This window comes from Schistocerca gregaria, chromosome 8 (genome assembly GCF_023897955.1).
Source record: "Schistocerca gregaria isolate iqSchGreg1 chromosome 8, iqSchGreg1.2, whole genome shotgun sequence".
Taxonomy (NCBI): domain Eukaryota; kingdom Metazoa; phylum Arthropoda; class Insecta; order Orthoptera; family Acrididae; genus Schistocerca; species Schistocerca gregaria.
This window is the reverse complement of record NC_064927.1, coordinates 459,295,742-459,322,336: the sequence shown is the minus strand read 5'-3', so window position 1 is coordinate 459,322,336 and position 26,595 is coordinate 459,295,742. Positions and strand designations below refer to the sequence as shown.

Below are 26,595 nucleotides of genomic sequence, written 5' to 3'. Positions count from 1 at the left end.
TATCCTCCTTTCAAGACACTATCCATTCCGTTCAACTGCTCTTCCAAGTCCTTTGCTGTCTCTGACAGAATTACTATGTCATCGGTGAACCTCAAAGTTTTTATTTCTTCTCCATGGATTTTAATACCTACTACAAATTTTTCTTTTGTTTCCTTTACTGCTTGCTCAATATGCAGATTGAATAACATCGGGGAGACACTACAACCCTGTCTCACTCCCTTCCCAACAACTGTTTCCCTTTCATGTCCGTCTATTCTTATAACTGTCATCTGGTTTCTGTACAAATTGTAAATAGCCTTTCGCTCCCTGTATTTTACCCTGCCACCTTCAGAGTTTGAAAGAGAGTATTTCAGTCAACATTGTCAAAAGCTTTCTCTAAGTCTACAAATGCTAGAAACGTAGGTTTGCCTTTCCTTAATCTTTCTTCTAAGATAAGTCGTAAGGTCAGTATTGCCTCACGTGTTCCAACATTTCTACGGAAGCCAAACTGATCTTCCCCGAGGTCGGCTTCTACTAGCTTTTCCATTCGTCTGTAAAGAATTCGCGTTAGTATTTTGCAGCTGTGACTTATTAAACTGATAGTTCGGTAATTTTCACATATGTCAACACCTGCTTTCTTTGGGATTGGAATTATTACATTCTTCTTGAACTCTGAGGGTATTTCGCTTGTCTCATACATCTTGCTCACCAGATGGTAGAGTTTTGTCAAGACTCGCTCTCCCAAGGCCGTCAATAGTTCTAATGGAATGTTGTCTACTCCCGGGGCCTTGTTTCGACTCAGGTCTTTCAGTGCTCTGTCAAACTCTTCACACAGTATCGTATCTCCCATTTCATCTTCATCTACATCCTCTTCCATTTCCATAATATTGTCCTCAAGTACATCGCCCTTGTATAGACCCTCTATATACTCCTTCCACCTTTCTGCTTTCCCTTCTTTGCTTAGAACTGGGTTTCCATCTGAGCTCTTGATATTCATACAAGTGGCTCTCTTTTCTCCAAAGGTCTCTTTAATTTTCCTGTAGGCAGTATCTATCTTACCCCTAGTGAGATTAGCCTCTACATCCTTACATTTGTCCTCTAGCAATCCCTCCTTAGCCATTTTGCACTTCCTGTCGATCTCATTTTTGAGACGTCTGTATTCCTTTTTGCCTCCTTCATTTACTGCATTTTTATATTTTCTCCTTTCATCAATTAAATTCAATATTTCTTCTGTTACCGAACGATTTCTACTAGCCCTCGTCTTTTTACCTACTTGATCCTCTGCTGCCTTCACTACTTCATCCCTGAAAGCCACCCATTCTTCTTCCACTGTACTTCTTTCTCCCATTCCTGTCAATTGTTCCCTTATGCTCTCCCTGAAACTCTGTATAGCCTCTGGTTCTTTCAGTTTATCCAGGTCCCATCTCCTTAATTTCCCACATTTTTGCAGTTTCTTCAGTTTTAATCTACAGGTCATAACCAATAGATTGTGGTCAGAGTCCACATCTGCCCCTGGAAATGTCTTACAATTTAAAACGTGGTTCCTAAATCTCTGTCTTACCATTATATAACCTACCTGATTTTTTTTAGTATTTCCAGGCTACTTCCATGTACACAGCCTTCTTTTATGATTCTTGAACGAAGTGTTGCCTATGATTATGTTGTGCTCTGTGCAAAATTCTACCAGGCTGCTTCCTCTTTCATTTCTTTGCCCCAGTCCATATTCACCTACTACGTTTCCTTCTCTCCCTTTTCCTACTACCGAATTCCAGACAGCCATGACTATTAAATTTTCATCTCCCTTCACTATCTGAATAATTTCTTTTATTTGATCATACATTTCTTCAATTTCTTCGTCATCTGCAGAGCTAGTTGGCATATAAAGTTGTACTACTGTAGTAGGTGTGGGCTTCGTATCTATCTTGGCCACAATAATGCGTTCACTATGCTGTTTGTAGTAGCTTACCCGCATTTCTATTTTCCTATTCATTATTAAACCTACTCCTGCATTACCCCTATTTGATTTTGTGTTTATAATCCTGTAGTCACCTGACCAGAAGTCTTGTTCCTCCTGCCACCGAACTTCACTAATTCCCACTATATCTAACTGTAACCTATCCATTTCCCTTTTTAAATTTTCTAACCTACCTGACCGATTAAGGGATCTGACATTCCACGCTGCGATCCGTGGAACGCCAGTTTTCTTTCTCCTGCTAACGACATCCTCTTGAGTAGTCCCCGCCCGGAGATCCAATTGGGGGACTATTTTACCTCAGGAATATTTTACCCAAGAGGGTGCCATCATCATTTAATCATACAGTAAAGCTGCATGCCCTCGGGAAAGATTACGGCCGTAGTTTCCCCTTGCTTTCAGCCGTTCGCAGTACCAGCACAGCAAGGCCGTTTTGGTAATTGTTACAAGGCCAGATCAGTCAATCATCCAGACTGTTGCCCCTGCAACTACTGAAAAGGCTGCTGCCCCTCTTCAGGAACCACACGTTTGTCTGGCCTCTCAATAGATACCCCTTCGTTGTGGTTGCACCTACGGTACGGCTATCTGTATCGCTGAGGTACGCAAGCCTCCCCACCAACGGCAAGGTACGTGGTTCATTGTCATATATTCATGAGAATTTATGGTGGTTCCACTTGACATGATGTCCACAAACAAGAGTCATTCGGAATCGAAAAACTCCATAGCCATAACTTTTTCCGGCATAAGGTGTGGTTTTGAATTTTTTTTCTTGTGTGAATTTGCATGATTGCACTCCATTGATTGCCTCTTCATCTCTGGTGAAAAATGATGGAGCCATGTTTCATCACCTGTCACAATTCTTCCAAGAAATTCATCTCCACCATTCTTGCACTGTTCCAAAAGTTCGCTGTATACCGTTTTCCTTGTTTCTTTGTGAGCCACTGTCAACATCCTGGCAACCCACCTGGCAAAAACCTTTTTTAACGCCAACACTTTCAGTATTCTGCAAACACTTACTTCCCCTATTCCAACGTAGCGTCACAATTCGTTCACTGTGATCCTTCTGTCAGCAGTCACCAATTCGTTAACTCTCTGCACGTTGTCTGGAGTGTGTGCAGGCCTGTCGCTGCGAGGACAATCCTCAATATTGCGGTGTCCGCTTTCGTCACGTAACGTGCTTACCCACCGACTAACTGTACAGCGATCGACAGCAGCATCTCCATACACCTTTTTCAACCTCTTGTGGATGTTTCCCACTGTCTCGTTTTCACAGCACAGGAATTCTATAGCAGCACGTTGGTTCTGATGAACGTCAAGTGTAACAGCCATCTTTAAGACATGCTGTGACGACGCCACTCACGGGAACAGGTGGAACTAAATTTGAAAACAAGCGGGAAGGATGTGTCTACACACTGTAAAAGTTTCACATATGCAGAATGAAAACTGTATTTTTACAAAAATAGTGTGCATTTCTTTTGGAGTGACAGTCGTAATTACCATCATGCCCCTAAGCCAACCGTGCAATTTGAACGTCCTATCGCAAACCGTTCAGAAGTTACGACGATTTTATTTCATATAGTTCAGTAATTGTTATTCTGTCTGTTCAACTTGGAGAAGACATTTTCTTGAGATATTTAGCATTAGTTAGTTACGTGTGTGTCTCACATTTATCACCAGCGATGTACGAGACAAAGCACAACGTATGTGTGTAGTGGTTGGAGTATGTGAGGAACCTGTAATCTTTACCGCACTAATGCTACTAATTGTGAAAAAGTGATAACTTACGTAATCGATATTAGAGTCTTACAAAATTGTGATAACAGTAATGATATTTTGCAAATAGTTTAGTTATAGAATGGTTTAGTTGTTACCCCTCAGCGGTTCTCAGGTTCGGAACAACTGCTCTAGAAATATACTGCAACAGTCTACATATCGCTCCCGTAACGTTATTGAGGACAAGACAAGGTTAATTACAGCGCGCACAGAGGCATTTAAACTGTTGTTGTTCCCGCGCTCCGTACGTGAATGGAACGGGAAGAAGCCGTAATAACGGGGACAATGAAAACTACTTTCTTCCATGCACTTCACAGTGGTTCGTAGAGTGTGGAAGGAGGTGTAGATGTAGACCACAATCACTGCAGTAAGTACGAGGTGATGACTCACAGAACGAGTAACTAGACAACAGAATCCCGCTCGCCAACTATCCTGCTGGCAACGTGCATTCGCGCTTACAAAGCGGACGCCTCAGGAATCCTCCGACTGGGTATTTGCGCTGTGTCGCAAGTTCACAAACAGCTGACTGCGGCCGCAGCGGGACGAATCGGGGTCTGGTTGCATCGGCGCGACGCTGCACGACACATCGCAACGGCGGTGGGTGGTGTATGGGCCGCCTTTTAACTTTCTTCTACAAAAGAACTCCGAAAGTTTTTATGTACAAATCGTTCCTTGAGCTCTCAAAATATTTGCATTTAAAATTAGCACATTTTTGTATGCGTTCGAGTTAATCCTGGGAAAAAATTTCTCTGCTTTGTTGTTGTTATCTGAAATAAACAACTCTACAAAACCTACGGACAAGATAGATAAAGTAACGTAACATTTTAACTATTTGGTGGAAATGAACAGAAGTACCGGAGTATGTTGCCAGAGATCTCCCAGCCGTCCACAAAAAGCTGGGCCTCCCAGGGCGCGAGATCAAAGCGGTTGTAGCGCCAAATGAGGCTGGCTCCGTTCAGTGCAAGGCAGTTCACATGTAAGTAGGCTGTTTAGGTTTTTATGTTGGTAACGCCACGTAGCTCTCTGTACGAAAATCACTGTCTGTGCTATGTGCAGTCTTTGGCTGGTTGGCATTGTTGGAATATTCGCTTGTGTAGTGTTGGGCAGTTGCATGTGAACAGCGCGTAGCGTTGCGCAGTTGGGAGGTGAGCCGCCAGCAGTGGTGGATGTGGGGAGAGAAATGGCAGAATTTTGAGAGCGCACGATCTGGACGAGTGTCCGTCAGAAAAAGGAAATTTGTAAGGCTGGATGTCATGAACTGATATATGAGGCACTCTCGTAAAACATGGTATCTAACAATTTTTGCCTATTGGCGTTTTTGGCAACGTCGGACTCCTTAGAGCTGATTTCATGGGTTGGTGAAGGAATCTGTGGGAGATAAGTACGTTGTAAGAAATTATGTTGGTATTATGTTATGGTAAGTGACAGCTGACTGCAGGTAAAACATTGTAAGTAATAAACATGGCGGCCCGACACAGTCTCTTCCGTAGTGGTGAGGAACTTGAATCGAAAGTTTCGAGCGCTAACAATTATTCTGACTACAGTCTGTAATGACGAAGATGAAAGCCCAGAGTATGATCCTGTTAATGAGTGCAAACAAATCGGATGCCAATTAGTCCTTAAAAAGGTAAGAACAGATGCCTTTATTTCTTAATCTGTTTGAAGTAAAAGATGGTATGTACTGCACTTACCAATTTTTACTGCCTGTCCCGTATTGAAACTTTTCAAAAACGGAAATTCTGAACGTTCCTTTCGTCAAATATGAACTGATTTCGTGGTAACCAAACTTTGTAAAACATAAACACAAATCATTATATAGAAATAACCGAAATAGGTTTCATTTTGACTAGCAAATTATAAATATGTACGAAGGTGGCCACGGTATCTACCATGTTACCATGTTTTACACCCACTAGGTTAAATCACTCAGGATTTTTTCTATTATCATGGTGTAACTCAGCTCTTCAGAAGAAATGTCTACCTAAAACGTAAACACAACACATTTAGCTTATGTCCTGTGGTGTAGCGACTAAAGTGCTTGACTACCAAGTCAAAGGTCACGAGATTGGCTCTGAGCACTATGTGACTTAACTGCTGTGGTCATCAGTCCCCTAGAACTTAGAACTACTTAAACCTAACTAACCTAAGGACATCACACACATCCATGCCCGAGGCAGGATTCGAGCCTGCGACCGTAGCGGTCACGCGGCTCCAGACTGTAGCGCCTAGAACCGCTCGGCCACCCGGCCGGCTGTCACGAGATTGAGTCCTGATCGGAGCACGAAGCGTTTTCAGTTCGGTTTCCGCGATGAACCGTAGATCCCTTCTCTTGCAGGTTGGTGGTACGGGAACCTCCCAATGGCTTCAAGTTGATAGACTAGCAACAGAATCTGGAGGCACACGAGATTTTTATTATTATCCCTTGCACTTTTTTTTTTTTTTTTTTTTTTTTTTTAGAAAGGAGGGTAATGAGCTTTTCGGTACAAGTATTCCTTGTTTTGTTTCAGAAATCGACCGCGCTCAATATCAACCAGGATTGTGAATCGGAACCATGTACCAGTAGGTCCACAACCAACAGTCATGATGAAAACCATGCGGATGTAAGGTCACCTACTGCTTCTGGAAAATCTAATCCGCCTAGTAGAGTCCGTTATGCAAGATCGTCGGTACCTCTTGAACAAAAGGATACTGTAGATGATCAGGAAAAATCAAACAAAAAAGGTAGAAAAAGGAAACGTGGGGTAAACCAGCAGGGAAAAAATAAAAAATTAAGAAATGTAGGTAAAAGCTATTTGTCTTATCGAGGAAAAGGAAATCCACAAGCACCTCGAGAAGCAAACCCAGATTGCCTTCGTAAGAAAAAATATTTTTCAATGGTTGATGCTGACGAACGACACTCGGTGTTTGTAGAGTTCAATAGAATGGGAAACTACAACATTCAAAACGCTTATCTATTTGGTCTAATAGATGTTAAAAACCAGAAGTACGAAAAAGAGTGGAAGTCCCTCTCGAAGAAATTTTACCATTACTTACAATATCTTGCTTGAAGGGCAAAAAGTAGAAGTATGTAAAACTGCTTTCCTCAACATTCACGGACTGCAAAAAAGTAGGGGGAGAGTCGAAATTTTAGTTTAAAAATAAAACCAATGGCGCTTATAGTCCACCATCAGATAAAAGAGGTGCACAAGAAAAAGTATTCAGAAGACGATATAAAAAATGTGCATACTTTTATATCAAAACTTCCCAAATACGAAAGTCACTACACTAAGCTCAAAAATCCTTATAAGATGTTTATGTCTATGGAATACACAGTTAAACGTTATTTTGAAGAATATACTCAGTTCTGTTCAGAAAGTGGTAGCAGTCCTGTATCTTCAGACAAGTTCAGAAGACTATTTACGGAAGAATTTAATATAGAATTCAAGTCTCCTGAGACAGACACATGTAAGGACTGCGACTCAATGAGAATTGTAGTGCAACGAGCCGAAAACGATAAAAATGACGCTAAAGTCCAAGAAATTTGACACAAAATCGAGAGACGCCACCTACATGCTGCTGCCGGCCAAAATGTTTTGCAAGTTGCCCCAGAGGACAAATAAGACCTTGTTCTAACATTTGATCTCCAACAGGCGCTGCCCATTCCAAAATTATCCACTGGACCTGCATTTTACAAAAGAAAATTGTTTTGCTACAACCTCAGCATTCATGATTGCTCCAATAAAGTAGGGTACTTTAATTGCCGGGACGAGGCTACTGCTAGGAGAGGAAGCAATGAAATTGCAAGTTGCATGTTGAAACACTTCACTGTGAATGACATGCAGTGCAAGAAACTGATAGTAATATCAGATAACTGCTGTGGTCAAAATAAAAACTGGTCAATAGTCGCTCTCTGGCGTAAATTATTGGCAAGTGGCCGTGTAAAACGTGTTGAACGTGTTTTTCCAGTAGTTGGACATACTTTGTTGCCATCAGATAGAGGTTTAGGCCGAGTAGAGCAACATGTGAGGGGTCACATTCTGTATGTGTACTGATCGGAGGAATGGGGACAGATCTTGAAAAACGCCCAACGCTCACCTTTCTTTAATGTGTACAGAATGCAGCAGGGAGATTTCTTTCAAGTTTCTTCACTGAAGGCATTGTTTAAAGCACCCGAGAATGTAATTGCTGCGTCTGTCAAACTTCTGTTGGTCCGCGAAGAACCAGAATCTCTGACTGTTTATAAGTCATATTTTGTATCTGCTGAAGAAATATCATTGAAACTGAATGATCGTCCTCTTACAGAAGATTTTCTGGGGAAATTTAACGCACCTCTTCCACTGCTGCAGTCAATAAGGAAAAATTACGCGATGTCCTCAGCCTGTTGAAGTATATTCCAAAGGCATATCACGGATATTACAAGAGCGTAGTTCCTGAGCATTAAATGTAAAATTATTGTACGTAAAAAATATTAATAAAACAACTGGTAATGCAACTTTTGGCCACTTTATTTTATTTCCAATGTTATTACCATGTTACACCACTGTACTGTAAACATGCTGGGAAGGTTCCGTGTATGTGGTAACTGCCACGAACCAGAAGCAACATTTAACGTCAGTTGTTGTGAAACATGGTATCTGGCAGGTAACAAGGTAGCAATGTCTCATACGTGAATGAAGAATATGGTATCTACAGGCATCTTTCCTCTGATTTTAGTTCTTATATTCGCAAAACAAAATGTCATGAGGAGCAGCTAAGACGAATTTTACTTTTCAGTACACAGAGAATATCTTATCAACATAATTATGTGAGTTTTGTTAGAGCAAACTATTTGATATTTTCCTCAAAACTTAATAGCCGATTTCCCGTAAGTTTTCATTATGTTGGTTACCATGTTGTTTTACGACCGAACGCCTCATATATATTATGACTTTTGAACACTGTTAAGGTAAATACATTGTTTGTTCTCTATCAAAATCTTTCATTTGCTGACTATGCCTATCAGTAGTTAGTGCTGTCAGTAGGTAGAATCTTTCATTTAGGTGGCAGTATTGGCACTCGCTGTATTGCAGTAGTTCGAGTAACGAAGATTTTTGTGAGGTAAGTGATTCATGAAAGGTATAGGTTATTGTTAGTCAGGGCCATTCTTTTGTAGGGATTATTGAAAGTCAGATTGGAAAAAAAAGTGTGTCAGCTTAGCGATGATCAGAATAAGTTAAGAGAGAAATGTCTGAGTACCTTCAGTTTTGCTCAGCTGTTTGAAAATCAAATAACGTAAGAGGTTTACCAGCCCAGTCATTTATAATTTTTCTAAGGGGACATTACACAGAGAATGGTAAAAGCCAGAGCAATTACGGTGTAATGTGTTGGTGTTCTTCGTTACAACATGGCCCGCGGATAATATCACACGGGGAAGAATCACTGCGAAAGTGAAAGAAAGACGATACGTTGTGCAACAGGCAAGCATGTATCCACGTCAAACGGCGTGTGCAGTTGCAGGCACAGTGAACAGGACAACCTGACGCTCCACAGCGGCCAGACGACTTCTTCCTTGTCAGTCAGCCGCGCGGAGTAGCTGCGCGGTTTAGGACTCGTTGCCACGGTTCGCGCGGCTCCCACCGTCGGAGGTTCGAGTCCTCCTTCGGGCATGGGTGTGTGTGTTGTCCTTAGCGTAAGTTTATTACTGTTAGAGTAAGTAGTGTGTAAGCCTAAGGACCGATGACCTCAGCAGTTTGGTCCCATAGAGCTTACCACAAATTTCCAAATTTCTTTGTCTGTCAAAAACGCTCTTACTAATACAATTTTCAGTCGGTTACCGAGAATTCTGAATAATGCTGTAGATAGTGAATACTTTTGCTGGGAAATGTATATTCTTTATCACTACGGTTTTTTTCCAGCTTCATGAATCAATTTTCTTATGGCCTAGAAAAATTCTTGTTGTGTTTCTCCCATCAAAATGCATCCATTTCAGAACGCTGAGTGACACATCAGTACTAGGGATAAGCGATTAATAATAGCAGACTACCACTTAACTGGTGGCATATCGCCACTCTACATGTATTTTGGTAGGATCATGTGTTTGGAGAAATCTGGAAAAGCAACGTAAGTTCAAGGACAATCAGAAACAAAGTGTGACGAGTGTAGCCCAGGACTTTGGTAGGGCTCACAGCATGATATTATGCCGATGGGCAACGTTCCGAACCACAGACAATGCTGTCCGAAAGATAGGAGCAGATGAGTACCTGTGAAGAGCAGCAGATCGTCGCAGCATCGATGGCACTTCTTTCGGTATAAGGACTGAACCAATGAGGAGTGACGTTGCTTACTCTTCTCAGATGAGGGCAGATTCAGTTTGAGTAGTGATACTCGATGTAACCTTATATGCCGACAGGTGGGGATACGGTAATGTACCCAAAAACATTGTCGAAGAGAGCAAGTGGAGGAACTCTTGGAAGGAAAGGATATTTGGGGAATGGACTGGCCTACCCGTTCGGCCGACTTACAACCCATCGAGCACGTGTGAGATGTGGAGGAGAGGCGCACTGCAGCACCTCAAGTGCACCAGCGACCATCCTGCAGTTGTCAACCTCGCTAATGGAAGACTGGAACCCTCTAGCGCAAGAACTTACCAACCTTGCAGCCAGCACAGAAGCAAGTTGCAAAGCATGCATTACCATCCGCATTGATCACACACCCTGTGAAGAATCATACCCCGCCTTTTTTTAATCCATGGGGCCGTCATAAATCGCGATGACGTCAGTGCAGGCACTGTCTTTGAATAAAAGTGTAATTTTTGTTCGTCCCATTGAATAATGTAGAGTAATATAGCCATAATCCTATAAAAGCGAACAAACGCTCGAGGGCTCGTTGACGAACCTGGAGTGTAATTTAGTGTAGGTATAGACCTGTAAAAGGGAACATATGCCCGTAGGCTGGTTGAAGAGCCTGGTGTGTAGTGGAGTAGGAGCTATAAGCTTATAAAAGCAAGTATATCCTCATTAGCTGGTTGATGAGCCTGGAGTATAGTGTAGTGTAGTTACAGACTTACAACAGGGAACATATGCTTGTAGGCTCGTTGAAGAGTCTAGCGTGTAGTGTAGTGTAGCCATAAGCTTATGGAAGTGAGCGGGTGCTCATGGCCTGGTTGATGAGCTTGGAAAGTAGTGTAGTTATAGACCAATGACAGGGAGCACGTGGATGTAGGCTAGTTGATGAGCCTGAAGTATATAGTGTAGTGTAGTTATGCACTTATAAAAGCGAGCACATGCTCGTTAGCTGATTGATGAGCCTGTATTGTAGTGCTGTGTAGTTATACACCTATGACAGGGAGCACATACTTGTAGGCTGCTTGAAAAGCCTCGTGTGTACTATTCTATACCTATACACTCAGCAAGCAAATGCTCGTGGGCTTGTTCAACAGCCTGTAGTGTGGGCTGATTGATGAGCCTGTAGTGCAGTGTAGTGTCTACAAAAGCGGTGCTAGGTGGGTTGCCGCCATAAGCCAGAACTGAAGAAAGACGCCCTCACTTTTTTAGAACCATTGGTTTCCCTGATAACATTCCCCATCCCAACCACCACCAACACTGAACAGTGACCAGAATAGAGAATAAATTTCTTTATTTCACGTCTATGGTCAAAAATTTTTTGTCACCACGCTACCGGTTTCAGTCTATAAAGACCACCTTCAGATCTATTTTATTATACTTATTATAGACCGAAACCGGTCGTCTTGTGACAAAAAATTTGTGACCTTAGACGTTAAGTAAAGGAAATTTATGTTATACCTCAGTCACTAAACTAAGGTGACCACCATGTCCTCATTTTCTGGAGATAGTCCTCAGTTTTTATCCTTTGTCCTAAATTCCCTTAAAACGGATTGAGGACAACAAACGTCGTCGGTTTCTTATTTTTTGTCTTCAATTTTGGAAATTTCCCAAATAATTGAGATAGGATGAATGTGGTGAACTCAGCTGAACATACTAGTGCAACCAAATTTGGCATCAGTTATTTAAAGTACTGGTCATTAAAATTGCTACACCACAAAGATGACGTGTTACAGACGCGAAATTTAACCGTCAAATGCAAATGATTAGCTTTTCAGAGCATTCACAATAGGTTGGCGCCGGTGGCGACATCTACAACGCGCTGATATGAAGAAAGTTTCCAACCGATTTCTCATTCACAAACAGCAGTTGACCGGCGTTGCCTGGCGAAACGTTCTTGTGATTCCTCGGGTAAGGAGGAGAAATGCGTACCGACTTTGATAAAGGTCGGATTGTAGCCTATCGCGATTGCGGTTTATCGTATTGCGACATTGCTGCTCGCGTTGGTCGAGATCCAATGACTGTTACCAGAATATGGAATCGGCGAGTTCAGGAGGGTAATACGGAACGCCGTGCTGGATCCCAACGGCCTCGTATCACTAGCAGTCGAGATGACAGGCATCTTATCCGCATGGCTGAAACGGATCGTGCAGCCACGTCTCGATCCCTGAGTCAACAGATAAGGACGTTTGCAGGACAACAACCATCTGCACAAACAGTTTAACGACGTTTGCAGCAGCATGGACTTTCAGCTAGGAGACCATGACTGCGGTTACTCTTGACGCTGCATCACAGACAGGAGCGCCTGCGATGGTGCACTCAACGACGAACCCGGGTACACGAATGGCAAAACATTTTTTCGGATGGATCCACGTTCTGTTTACAGCATCGTGATGGTCGCATACATGTTTGGCGACATCGCGGTGAACGCCCACTTGAAGCGTGTATTCGTCATCGCCATACTGGCGTATCACCCGGCGTGATGGTATGGGGTGCCATTGGTTACACGTCACGGTTACCTCTTGTTCGCATTGACGGCACTTTGAACAGTGGACGTTACATTTCAGATGCGTTACGACACGTGGCTCTACCCTTCATTCGATCCCTGCGAAACCCTACATTTCAGCAGAATAATACACGACCGCATCTTGCAGATCCTGTACGGACCTTTGTGGATACAGAAAATGCTTGACTGGTGCCCTAGCCAGCACATTCTACCGATTGTTCACCAATTGAAACCGTCTGGCCGATCAACTGGCTCATCACAATACGCCAGTCACTACTCTTGATGAACTGTGGTATCGTGTTGAAGTTGCATGGGCAGCTGTACCTGTACACGCCATTCAAGCTCTGTGTTAATCAGTGTCCAGGCGTGTCATGGCCTTTATTACGGCCAGAGGTGGTTGTTCTGAGTACTGATTTCTCAGGATCTATGTACCCAAATTGCGTGAAAATGTAGTCACATGTCAGTTTTAGTATAATATATTTGTCCAATGAATACCCGTTTATTATCTGCATTTCTTCTTGGTGTAGCAATTTTAATGGCCAGTAGTGTATTTCGTACTCAGTAGCGGCTGTTTCAGTTGGGAGTGAAAATGAGTTAACTTTCGTCCAAGTAAGTAAAGACTTATTAAGTAGCAGTTCCCTATGGTTCTGAACACAATTCGGTTTTTTCTTTTTAATTTTTTCTCCTCATTTGCTCAATTTTTTCGCTGTTTGATTTGAAATTAATTTTTTTTCCACCTTCTTCCGCCCCTACCATTTCGCTACCGTAGGGGACCGCCTATTCTTGCCTGACGGTAGAAACGGCCCTGCATGCACTCGTATGGTGGTCAACGGGCGTGTAGTGTAGTGTAGTGGAAGTGTAGTGTCGTGTAGAGCATGGGGTGTTGGGGCCCGTGTGTCCGCTGCTTCTGCTGGGTGTCCTGTCGGCGGGCACAGACAGCCACCTGTCGCGGCCTCCCCATAAGGAAGCTGCCGCGGACTGGACGCGCAGGCTGGGGGACCAGCAGGTGCCGGGAGGCAGCAGGTAGGGCCCGCAGCCGCGCTTGTTGGACACCGTGTCGCCGGCTTGTCTCGCGCGGCCTGGCGTGACGACCGCTGCACCGCCCGCACAGGGTCTCATATGTGCTCGCTGGTTCCTTATTTTAGTTACACAGGCTGTTTGTTTAAACAAGTGTCACAAACTCCTACAGCAGGTAGTACTGGTCAAAACTAGAAGGAAAGTTCCTCTAATGATACACCATGTTATCAAAAGTATCCGGACACCTTACAACTTCGTGGCGCGCTCCATCGGTAGTGCTGGGATTCAATATGGTGTTGGCCCACCATTAGCCTTGATGACACCTTCCGCCCTCGCAGGCATACGTACAATCGGGTGCTGGAATGTTTCTTGGGGAGTGGCAGCCCATTCTTCACGGAGTCCTGCAATGAGGAGAGGTATCGATGTCAGTCAGTGAGGCCTGGCACGAAGTAGGCGTTCCAAAACATTCTATAGGATTCGGTCAGGACTCCGTGCACGCCAGTCCATGAGAGGTGGCATGAGCCCCCTCTCGTATTTCTATCTTACTCTAATTCGATTTTCCTCTCTAATTGCATGCAGTGAAAAGTTGCTATTCCTTCACATGCGGACTTCCCACGCAGCGTCTCTCGCCACCCGGGTGGTCCGGTGACAGGTGGGTGCTGTTGATCTTGAAAGGGTTAAGCCGACGGGTGTGAGGGAGTTGAGTGGATGCTTTCTACACGCCGACATTGTCTTATGAGCGTGGGCGACACGCCCACAGGAGTCTGACGGAGCAGCTGGGCTAGAGATTCTTTTACTTTGCAGAAACTTAGTGAAAACACTTTCTGGCGGGCTACCAGCGAGGCGTGGGAATGACTTGTGTTCCCAGGCCGTCTTGGCGGGCAAATTCCCGCGTGTTCTGCAAAATCATAACTGGTTGGCTGGCTCCAGGGACAGCTCCGTGACGTAGCAAAATCGGCGCACAACTTGATGCCAAGTATCTCCATTGGTGGAATAGTAGTGCGTCAGCAATAGAGTGAAATTTTCCGCCGGGTTTCGAGTTGCTGATTGGAACGTTTAACTACAGCCACTGGCGTGGGGGCGGGAATATTCTGTGTTCGGCTTGTACAGGTGCTTTTGAGGGAGTCGGCTCTCGCTTTTCGGTCGGAGTACGTTACAAGACTGAGCTCTCGCTGCTCTGGACAGCCTGCCTTCCGTTGGCTGTCTAATATACTTTCATTTAATTGTAACTTTTTAACGAAGTTGCTGAAGTTTCGACTTCAACGTAACTTACCGAGTACAGTTGGTAATTGAGAGTTCTGCGTACAAGCGACTTATGTTGTCTTTCTTGAGCAGTTTTGGCTAAAGTTGACTGTATCGGAGTTACTGTGTGGCTTTGCTTGTTAAAATCAATCACTGTAACGTCAGTGATTGTGTGGAGCGCCTTCTTCGTCTCCCTCAGAGGCGCATTTCTATTGCTAGGAAGTCTTTAGTCTGGAACAACCAGACCAGGATAAGTTCTTTCGGGCTATACTCGCGACATTGTCATCACCACGACGGGACGTCGAAGCACCCAACCATCGCCTCCGGTACGCTAGATCGTGTCCTTGCGGTTAAGAAGACAGCTTGGTAATGTATATTCTCAGCACCGGCAGATTAGAGAATTTTGGTAGGTGATAATCAGAGCTCAGCAGAGCGCGCCTGTTCGTCTTTTCTAACTTTGTTCTGTCTTGGGTGTTCATTGTCTGAGTTCTCACTACTGTAGCAGCAATTAATGTTGGGTTGGCTGGGTGTTTCTCTTAAGATTTGAGTTGCAAGGAATTGGCTCCACATACCACTTCGTCATAAATGTCAATCTACTTTACGGACAACTTCACCTTTGCAGCATTTATTTGAGTATCCAATTTGATGTATTGTAAATGTTTAATGTGTTATGTTTATTATTTTGAGTTTAGTCATAATAAATCAAATTGTTATTTTGGACAGAACTTTCATTGTGTTAATCGGTAGAGCAACCCTTCCATTTCTCACTCCGTTAATGAAACTTTCATTTATTTAATTAATTTCTATCAAGTTAAATTATTGCAGGTGCCAAACTCTTTTCTACTCCACTAGCCGGGTCGATTAAGTCAGTTCGCGTTTCTTCTTAAACCATGTGCAACAGCAAAAGTTAGAGTTAGAAAAGGGGGGCTTAGAGCATCATTTCCATATGAAGATTCGAGAAGAATTTAGTGTTAAATACACTGCTAGCCCCGGCACCTAGCATCCATTACAGGGACGTTATTGTCGTGTAACCACTCCGCCACAGGCCGTGCATTATGAACAGGTGTTCGATCGTGTTGAAAGATGCAATCGCCATCCCCAAATTGCTTTTGAACAGTGGGAAGCAAGGAGGTGCTTAATACTTCAACGTAGGTCTGTGCTGTGATAGTGCCACGCAAAACAACAACGGGTGCAAACCCCTCCATGAAAAACACGACCTCGCCATAACACTACCGCCTCACAATTTTACTGTTGGCACTACACACGCTGGCAGATGACGTTCACTGGGCATTCGCCATACCCACACCCTTCCATCTGATCGCCACATTGTGTACCGTGACTCCTCACTCCACACAACGTTTTTCCGATATTGAGTCGTCCAGTGTTAAAGCTCCTTACACCAAACGAGGCGTTGTTTGGCATTTACCGGCGTGATGTGTGGCTTATGACCAGCTGCTCATCCATGAAATCCGTTTTCTCACCTCCCGCATAACTGTCACAGTACTTTCAGTGGACCCTGATGCAGTATGAAATTTCTCTGTGATAGTCTGGACAGATGTCTGCCTATTACGCATTACGACCCTCTTCAACTGTCGGTGGTCTCTATCAGTCAACAGACGATGTCGACCTGCACGCCTTTGTATTGTACATGTCCCTTCACGCGTCCACTTCACTATCACATCGGAGACACTGTATCTAGGGATGTTTAGGAGTGTATAAATCTCGGTACAGACGGATGACACAATTGACACTCAATCACCTGACCACGTTCGCAGTCCGTGAGTTCTGCGGAGAGCCCCATTCTGCTCTCTCACGATGTCTAATGACTACTGAGTCGCTGATATGGAGAACTTGTTGGCGCAGCAATAGCCTACAACTGTAACTGAGGGGGAATATGGGGAACCAGCCCGCCTTCGCCGAGGCAAATGGAAAACCGCCTAAAAACCATCCACAGACTGGCCGGTTCACCGGACCTCGACACAGATCCACCGGGCGGATTCGTGTCGGGGACCAGGCGCTCCTTCCCGCCCGGTAAGCTGTGCGTTAGACCGCAAGGCCGACCGGGCGGGCTGTTGGTTACGGTACTTCACAACAGAGGGTGTAACAAATCTGTACGGCATAAACTGCAGGACACATTCCTTTCATGTAGACGAAGAAATTATGTTAAATGAGCATGGGATGGAAACGCTTTGTTTTCATGTTACAACTCTTTTTCTCCAAGTCATTAAACATGGGAAACAAACAATAACAGAGCATTAGAATCCGGGGGATCTTAATGTCATGGTGACGTCTGGCTACGGTGTGCGCCGCCAGTGTTTTGTTTTAATGTCTCTCTTGCCATGCGACGTACGTCATCGCTTGTTTACAGGTAACGTCAACTGTTGGGGCGATCAGTACGACCGTTGCAAGCATACGCTTTGCTACGTAGAGTTAATCACAGGCTTGGCTCGTGCAATGGCAATATACACAAATGCAGAGATGACAGATGCTCATTTGATGCATGGATTAGCTGACTCGCGATCAGCGTTTATACAGGGAGAGATTTCCAGGACGAAGGAGCACCGACAGGAAACGTTTGAATTTACTGATTGTCTATTGAGGGGACATGGGGCATTTAAGCCTGATATTCGCAACCGGGGAAGGGAAGGACGAAGACACCCTAGTGGTAGGTGACTGTTCTTTACGCAGTTGACGACGACCCTAGTGCCAGTACAAGTGTAGCTGATACACCGAATGTTGACCACATGTCTGTCTGGGGTGAGTGTTGCATGAAGACCAGCTGTATCCGTATCGTTTACAGCGTGTGCAGGCACTATCAGCAGCTGATTTTCCAGCACAGGTACTCTTCTGCGAATAGTTTATTCAGCAAAATGTCAACCCTAATTTCAGTGCTACTATGCTCTTCACGGATGAGGCGCCGATTCAGCGAGATCAGTTTGTAAATTTTCGCGATCGACATGTGTGGGCAGATTTCAAATTCAAATGGCTATGAGCACTGTGCGACTTAACATCTGAGGTCATCAGTCCCCTAGAACGTAGACCTACTTAAACCTAACTAACCTAAGGACATCACACACATCCATGCCCGAGGCAGGATTCGAACCTGCGACCGCAGCTGTCACGCGGTTCGAGACTGTGGCGCCTAGAACCGCTCTGTCACTGGGACCGGCTGTGCAGAATTCAATCGTCACCATTGGGGCGGCATTATTGTTGACTGTTTGGTAGGTCTTCACTTTCTTCCACCCAGGCTCAAAGGACAAAGTCATTATAATTTCGTAGAGAATGATCTGTTAGCAGATGTCCCTTCAGCTATGCCGCGAAACATGTACTTCATGCACGTTGGAGCATGTCCTCATTTTTGTGTTAATGTCCGTCGGCTTCTAAACAACAGCTCCGGTGACAGATGGATGTGCAGAGATGGACCAAGTGCCTGGCCTCTACACTTTCCGGACATAAAACCACTGGACTTTTATTTGCGGGGGCATTTGAGAGCTCAAGTATGGAACCTCAGTACAAGATATTCAGAGACTCCGTGCCCGTATTATGGGAGGCTGCGAAACCATATACAATACTCCAGGGATATATCGCATCCGAGATTCACTACATCGGTGGGGTGATGCTTGTATCAACGCCCACGGAGGGCACGTTGAACATCTCCTGTGAGAAACAGTTGCATGTAGTATGCTGGTACATTTTGTTTGTGTGTGTTTGACTTGATTCATGAGTTGAGAAAGTGAGTTGTAACAAAGAGCCGGCCGCTGTGGTCGAGCGGTTCTAGGCCCTTCAGTCCGGAACCGCGCTGCTGCTACGGTCGCAGATTCGAATCCTGCCTATGGGCATGGATGTGTGTGATGTCCTTAGGTTAGTTAGGTGCAAGTAGTTCTACGTTCTAGGGGACTGATGACCTCAGATGTTAAGTCCCATAGTGCTCAGAGCCAATTGAACCATTTTCTAACAAAGAAACAAAGCGTTTCCAGACACTTTCATATAACACAATTTCTTCGTCTACGTGTGAGGAATGTGTCCTACAATTTGTGCCGTACATTTTTGTTGCACCATGTATTGCGATGTTACGGCACGGTACATGCCATTTGCGTGGACGGTCTGTCGCTCGGGGAGACTTCTGCACTCATATTCGTCCACTGGAGAGGACAGGGTGACTACGCTGAATTCAGAACGCAGGTGCGTTCTTTCCCGGACGTGGCTAATTCTGTCAAAGACGCGCGATGTCCACTGCTGCTGTGTGAATGCGACAGCGGGCTGCCGCTCGCTGGAATGAGGAGACCGGCGCTACGCCCGCCCCTTTCCCCCCTACCCGGCCAGCCCCTCCCCCCTCCCCCCTCCCCTTCGCGTGTCCTGTCAGCCACCTCGACCGCTGAGGGCGGATACATGAAACCTGCACCCAGTGAAATTTGCACCCGACCAGAAGTCTAAAATTTGCACCCACTATTCCTGGAAGCTAACTGCTGATCAGGATATCAAATTAAACACCTTTCAGTCGTCTAATTTCATAATTTATTTGGATACTAGTTTCGGCGATTTACTACGCTATCTTCAGACCCCTGACCGACGAGTATGAAGATATCACCTCGGTTCTGATCTCAACAGAGACCAGCAGTACTGGTATTAGTAGAGTTTAGCTTGCTCTAGCGATCACTTCAACCATTATCTGCCAGTATTGCTGGCCCTTGTTTTGATCTGAACCGAGGTGGAATCTTCATGCACGTCGGTCAGGGGCCTGAAGATGGCGTAGTAAATCGCCGAAACTGGTAGCCAAATTAAGTAAGTTTGGAACCTATTCGGCTGAAAGATGTTTAATTTTATATCCTGTATCGAACAGCCGAGTCCCACAACCATATCTGAAAAGATGGACATAAAGTAACTGCTGATCGTACGGCTTTCTTGAATTCCAAGAGTCTCGCCCACCAGAAACAGTGAGGCACGGTCTACCTGCACTCCCAAAGTTCTCCCGGTAATGCTGTGCGGTGCCAACGGCCTTGCCGCACTGGTAATACCGGTTCCCATCAGATCACCGAAGTTAAGCGCTGTCGGGCTGGGCTAGCACTTGGATGGGTGACCATCCGGTCTGCCGAGCGCTGTTGACAAACGGGATGCACTCAACCCTTGTGAGGCAAACAGAGGAGCTACTTTATTGAGAAGCAGCGGTTCGGGTCTCGGAAACTGACATACGGCCGAGAGATCGGTGTGCTGACCGCATGCCTCTCCATATCCGGATCCATGAGCACCTATGGCTGAGGATGACACGGCGGCCAGTCGGTACCGTCGGGTCTTCTTGGCGTGTTCGGGAGGAGTTTAGTTTAATGTTGTGACACCACACACACTCACACGAACTGCAGCCACGTGTACGGCAACATTACCGGCCACCGTTGCCTTGGGATGTTAGTGGCAAAACATTTCCAGGCCGGCAGTGTTTACACCAGCGACACTATGGCCGCAAAATCAACGAAAGCGTGATACTGGAAGTGCGGCTCTGCTGTACTTGTATTTCCCAAGGAAAAAAGTTAATAGTAAAAACAGGAAACGGTCTCCCTGGGTGTGTTCTTTTGTAAGTATTGGATCTCCTTCCTAAACTTTAAGTCATGACCTGCTACCGGAAACACACCTCTTTCAGAACGGTGACACACGATTTTGAATACATCGGTTACTAGTAAACACCTGAGAACGATATCAATATGAACGGCGATATACGAGTTAGAACACTTCAGTTTTTGGTTATTGATTCATACAGAAGTTCGAATCACCTCTTTAGAGAACACTTCTCATCGATAAGCCTCTTGGTACAAGTCGTTTACACGGTCTGGTGGAACGACTCGAGGAATTTATTAAAGTATCAGCACTTAACACTTCCGCGCTGAGATGCCGTAGTCCATACCTAGAACTCTCCCCTGACGTTTCGCCTTGGACTGCGGAAAGCATACTCCGAGGACAATCGGCCAACTGCAACGAGAGCGCGAGTGAGCGCCGTATATATAAGCCATCCAGAGGGCGCCGCTGTCAATCACGTGACGTCGGCTGTGCTATGATCTCTGATGTTGCCAACTTTCTCAATTGAAATTAATCGATTGTCACGCTGTTGCTTCAATGTTGACATTGCAGGGGAGTGTTCTATGTATGGACCACGGCATCTCAGCCCGGAAGTGTTAAGTGATGACAACACCTGCCGTGAAAGCCTTCATTCTACGATTATTAAAGTATGTTCATGTTAATATTTTACTGCGGTTCATCAGTGCAGTGAGAGAACTGTTAATTCAATAACAGCGGTACATCTGCGACCAGCTTTATGGCCCGTGATCAGTAGCCTAATTTATACAAGCACTACAATTTTAAAAAAATCTGTCAAATTGCTGCCTATGAACACACGTGAAGAAGCAATTATAACTGTTTTCTCCGTCTTAAGCTTTCTGCAGTTACAGAGCATTTTACACCAGACGTATTTCGCTTTTATTTAGAAAGCATCATCTATGGTAGCTGGTGTTTTTGCCTTGTATTTACATATTCTGCACACCACTGCTTTCTCCTTTTTTTCATAATATGTAGACAAGCGGCAAAAAAAAAAGCGAAACGCATGTGTAGTAAAGCACTGTTTAATTACAGTAAGCTTAAGACGAAAAAACTAGTAATAACTGATTATAGCAACTGCTGCGGAAGACTGTAGTGCAAAGAAACGTAACACCTGATGAAACTTCAATGGAGTTGATACGTCACAAGAACGTATGTTAAGAAAAAACTACGGTTCATTACTGCAGATATTCTTCTAAGACGGTAGCAACAATTATGTTCTTTTACGGATTTCGGTTTCTGCATGTATTATTTTCTGTGTTCCATAGCTCCGGTCGTTGAGGTCCGTATCATATTCATGGTTTTTTAATGGTTGTCTCATACGCTCACTGCCATATTCCTGTAGGCAACAAACACATAGTCTATCTCTATGTACGCGCGCCATTTTTCGAAGTGAATCAAATTTATATTGTTGCACATGACTTGACACTGCAGCGCTCTCAGCTTGAGAAAGAGGAAGCAAGGGTGTAAAAACTAGAACTAGCCCAGGCATACGAATTATCCTCCTACCTACGGGGAAGACCTCGGAAGTACGTTGGCAATTACCCGCAACAGCTTGTTCCATCAACAATATTGCCCAGCCGTACAACAATGTTGCGACACAGCCACATTGTTGAGTGTTGCCAACAACAGTAGTTTAGCTCCGCGTAAGCGCAAAACTTGACCTGTGTCAACAGCCCTTGGCTCTTCTACCTGCTGCAGAAGTTGCAGAGATCGGGCGGGGAAATTGCCGAACCTTTCCACAAACGTAGATGTTGTTCGATTCTGGCGGTGAATGCCTTTCAAACATGCTGATAACGCTGTCTCAAACAGGTATGCTTCATCTCCGTGTCCCTCATAGTAGTCATGCAACATATGGCGCAGTTCACGCCCCTTAGATACCCCACCAGGCCTGGTAAGAAAGCTGAACACGAACGTGGCACTCTTGTGGCCGTTCTAGCTGTCACAGACAATTGCAACTCTTAATAATTTACATGTACCCGCCAATGGTGTGCACGTGTACGAAGTTACAGTACACTCACATCCGATCGTGTCTTCTGGGTACTTCAGTTTTCTTGTGAGGCAGTACACGTAGATGCAGATATAGCGAACTCATTAACAATGAAGCACTGATATTGCTTGACAGTCTCCGTTAATGATCTATAAGCGATAGCTTAAATAGCACTACAGTCTTCACGGATACAACTCCGAACAAACAAAGACAGTTGGCAGTTTTACAACAGCTCACGAGAGTCCTGTGCCTTCGGAACAGCGGAGCGTGACTCTTGACATTGACATTCGTGTTGGCCGATATGGAGAAATGCAAATGACAGCGACAGTTGGCAGCACTGCCAGCCGGGACAGCCAGTAAGCTCGTGCTGTGGAGTGTCGCCTGACATTTGCACACTCGCCGCCAGCAACTACTGCCTCTCAGTGTGCTGGGAAGACCGAGATCTCGAAAGTGGTAAAACGGCTGTCTGCTCGGAGGCTAATGAACGCTGGCTTATCCCACTTGCGCGACTTATGCTGCTTTCTCCACAACATTTCCCGTAGCTCATGCGCTATCACAGTTTACGTAAAGTGTGCTCGGCACAGAAAACGTAGTAATGCTAGTTTGCTGTGCAGGAGACGTTTGGGAGGAACCATAGTTTACTGCCTACGACAAGTCAGAGACGTCCAAGGATAAAAGATTAGATACTCGAAGTGCTGAAGGTATAGAAACAGATGCAGCGGGAGGCAACTGGTTGAAAAATGGGTTCTCCGAAGCAGTAGCCCCGTTAGAGTTTTGTAATGCGGTCACGAGAACGACCCAAAAGGCTGGTTGTTTTTGGATGGAAGTTTGTGATTTAACGTGACGAGGTCGTGAGCCATGGAGCACAAGTTAGAATACAAATGTAGACTCCGTCCACAGCCCATCGGTACCGACAGACCACCGTGTCTTCCTCCGCCAATGACGTCATTGGATGCGGTATGGAGAGCCCGATAGGATCAGCACATCGCTCCCCAAGCCGTTGTCAGATTTTGTGACTTGGGGCCTCTTTCTGTCGAGTAGCTCAAATGGCATCACGAGCGTGAATGCACCACTTACCAGTCCTACACAAAGGAAAAATTCCTGGCAGTGTCCGGAATCGAATACGGGTCCTTTGCGCGGACTCTCAGCTGCGGAGGCGGACTGCGAACTGTAATTGGAGAAGGATATGAAAAAAAATTACTTTGCAGTCGTTTCCAGATAACCACACACATCCGAACGGCCATTCGTTACCATACACATTTGGATGCGTGATCAAGAGACATGATGTCAGCACACAGTTCTCATGGCCGTAGCCACTCTTTCACACCTTGGAAACGCTGAAGCTGAGTGCACCCCGTTCAAGCAGTCACGTGCTGGTAAAAAAAAAAGGACAAAAATTTAATGCAGGACCTCAGGCAGTGAGAGGTGCTTACGTCTTGTCTACGGAAGAAAGTTGACCATTATTTTCACAAAGGACATTATGGCATCGGAGATAAAATCTTCTAGCTTTTTAAACTGCGTCATATTCCTTCCCCAGTTTCAGGTAATCGGGGCACCAGAATATCCTGAAGTATATGCCGCACAAGAGGTCGATCGAAACGTTAACTGTAAAGAAGAAACTGAAGAGGAGCATGACGTGGCCTAATAACCTAGAAGATTTTAACCTTCAATCACAGTGTCCACGAAAGCCTCCAGACTTACACATCCTGACATCTATTTCATTTTTTTCTTAGTGACATGACCGTAAGCTTAAATCTGGTTGCTCGGACAGGTTTCCATTTGTTATCCTTTGTAACGCTTGTCCAGCGACTTGACTGCTGTGACACATCACTCTGTGATTGTCTTCGCTGCAGTTAAGATACTAATAATGTGTCAAGTAAGTGGCTTCCTTCTCATGCGTCGAGCCATGGTTGAAATACTGGATACACATTCCAGAAGACTGCAGTTTATATCCCGTGCCACAATCTAGGTACACATTTTCTTTGATTTCCACGAATCGGTTAAGGTGAATGGTGGGATTGTTTTTTTGAAAGGGGCTCGGCAGTTTTCCCCAATCCGAGCTCGTGCTGCTTCCCTAATGACTCGTCTTCGATGGTGCTTTCAGCCCTAACATTCTATTCTCTCCTTCGTTGAAACGACGTGTCCTCCTATCCAACAACATCTCTAACTAGAAAAATTTTCCTGTAAAATTGCGTTCGAAAGATAATCGTGACAAACAGGATCGTCAAAATTAGACACTATTCGCGGATGAACTATGCTACCGTAGAAGACAAGAAATACTACAAGAGTATGACTCTTCTTGACCTGTCTCCGACACACAAGAAATTAAGTTACACACTATAAGCGTTAGGAGCGGAGTTGCATGAAAGCGACTCTTTCTCACACCTACATTGGAAGTTGTGCACTTAACAATGAGTGACAAGGTATCATGTGTGGGCGCAGGAAGATCCAGAATATATCATCTGAAAAATGGAGCTGTCATATTCTTTTCTGGACGATGAGAAACGTCGTAGTTATAAATAAACCTGTTAGGAGCCTGCTTGCAGCAGGTGCAGCGATCTGGTTACTGGACATCCAGGTTTTGGAGTTCAATCATCACTCTGTGTACAGGCTGTGGAGAGCTGAACGCGCGTAGACGATGTTTTTCTTGACTTTCGGAAAGCCTTCGGTAAGAGAATGAGCATATGATTAGTGAAACTGAACAGTTCAAATTTCTATGTGTTCAGATAGACAGTAATCTGTCGTGGAAAGCCCGCATTCAGGATCTTGTTCAAAGACTTAATGATGCCATTTTTACTATGCGAACGGTATCTGAAGTAAGTGATCGTTCGACACGAAAATTAGTCTACCTTGCTTATTTTCATTCGCTTATGTCGGATGGTATTACATTGTGGGGTAGCTCTTCCCATTCCAAAAGGATATTTTTGCCTCAGAAACATGGGTCAGTCCTTCTATTCTGTTCAGGACTTCCTTTAAAAATTAAGCTGATTCTTATGTTATATTGTTGATTGCGTTTACTTGAACTTATGGACTGACATTTTTGGGTTCATAAACATGTTCTTTTATCTGTTACTGCTTTTATGTTGTAATTTCATGTACTGACACGTTCCATGACCTTGGAGAATTGTTCCTCAATTTGGTCCTCCGGAACTAGAAACGTAAATAAATAAATAAAGAGTTCCGCACCGTCAACAGATGTAAACGAAATAAATGCTTAAGGAATATCGAAACAACACTATGATTGGTTTGAAGACTACGTACCTGACAACCCATTGTGTCGTTCTCAGTGGGCCACAGCAGTGGCCTGTCACATGTGTAAGTGGTGCCAGTTATGCCTCAACGACGTGTCACTGGATCATTAATGTCATGATACGCATAAACGACCTGCCGGTATAGCTTTCTAGCGCTGTAAGGCACAGCCGTGTACAGGGAGTTCAGTCAAAAATGGTTCTGAGCACTATGGGACTTAACATCTGAGGTCATCAGTCCCTATAACTTAGAACTACTTAAACCTGACTAACCTAAGGACATCACACACATCCATACCCGAGGCAGGATTCGAACCTGCGATCGTAGCGGTCGCTCGGTTCCAGTCTGAAGCGCCTAGAACCGATTGGCCACACCAGCCGGCTGGAGTTCAATCAGTTACGAAATTTTTGTAAACTGCAAAAAGAATTGAAGACGATCATCGTTTGATGACAAGACTGTCAGCTGACTGATGAGATTAATAAGTTTAACATTGACAGACAAAACGACGTGATGTACTTCCAGAACACTGTCAGCGACTGGAATCAGCTACATCTGTCACATATGTGGAAGTACATATTCGCAATGGTTTAAGATAGAAGAATCACATATTTACTTCGTCAGCGCGACAGTGGCACAGAAATGCCCAAAGAACAGTGGCAGCGTCATAGTTCCTGGAGCTGTCACATGCGTCCCACCTTCATTAAAACTCTGTATACGGAAAGTATGGCCACCCTTTTCTCCTGCGTTTGCCGACTTCCGCAGTTCAAGATTGGCTGAAACCGCGTCACGTGACCTTAACAGTCGTTGTGGGCTCAAGCGTTAAGTGTGAACACTTGATCATGGCTCAGCACTGAAAACTCCAGCAGTTTGCGGAAGTGTTGCACTTGTGTGACGTTGAACGATTCTCTTCAGTGGTCGTTGGTCCCGTTCTTGCAGGATCTTTTTCGGGCCGCAGTGATGTCAGAGGTTTGATGTTTTACCGGACTGC

The 26,595-nt window shown here is 44.7% G+C and overlaps 1 protein-coding gene and 1 pseudogene across 2 annotated transcripts in view; one reads left to right on the top strand and one right to left on the bottom strand.

The window, feature by feature from the left end:
* LOC126284068 (endoglucanase E-4-like) overlaps positions 1–26,595 on the bottom strand; it is a 370,904-nt gene that overhangs the window by 289,559 nt on the left and 54,750 nt on the right. The window lies entirely within an intron of this gene.
* On the top strand, positions 19,776–19,893 carry LOC126285490 (5S ribosomal RNA; annotated as a pseudogene).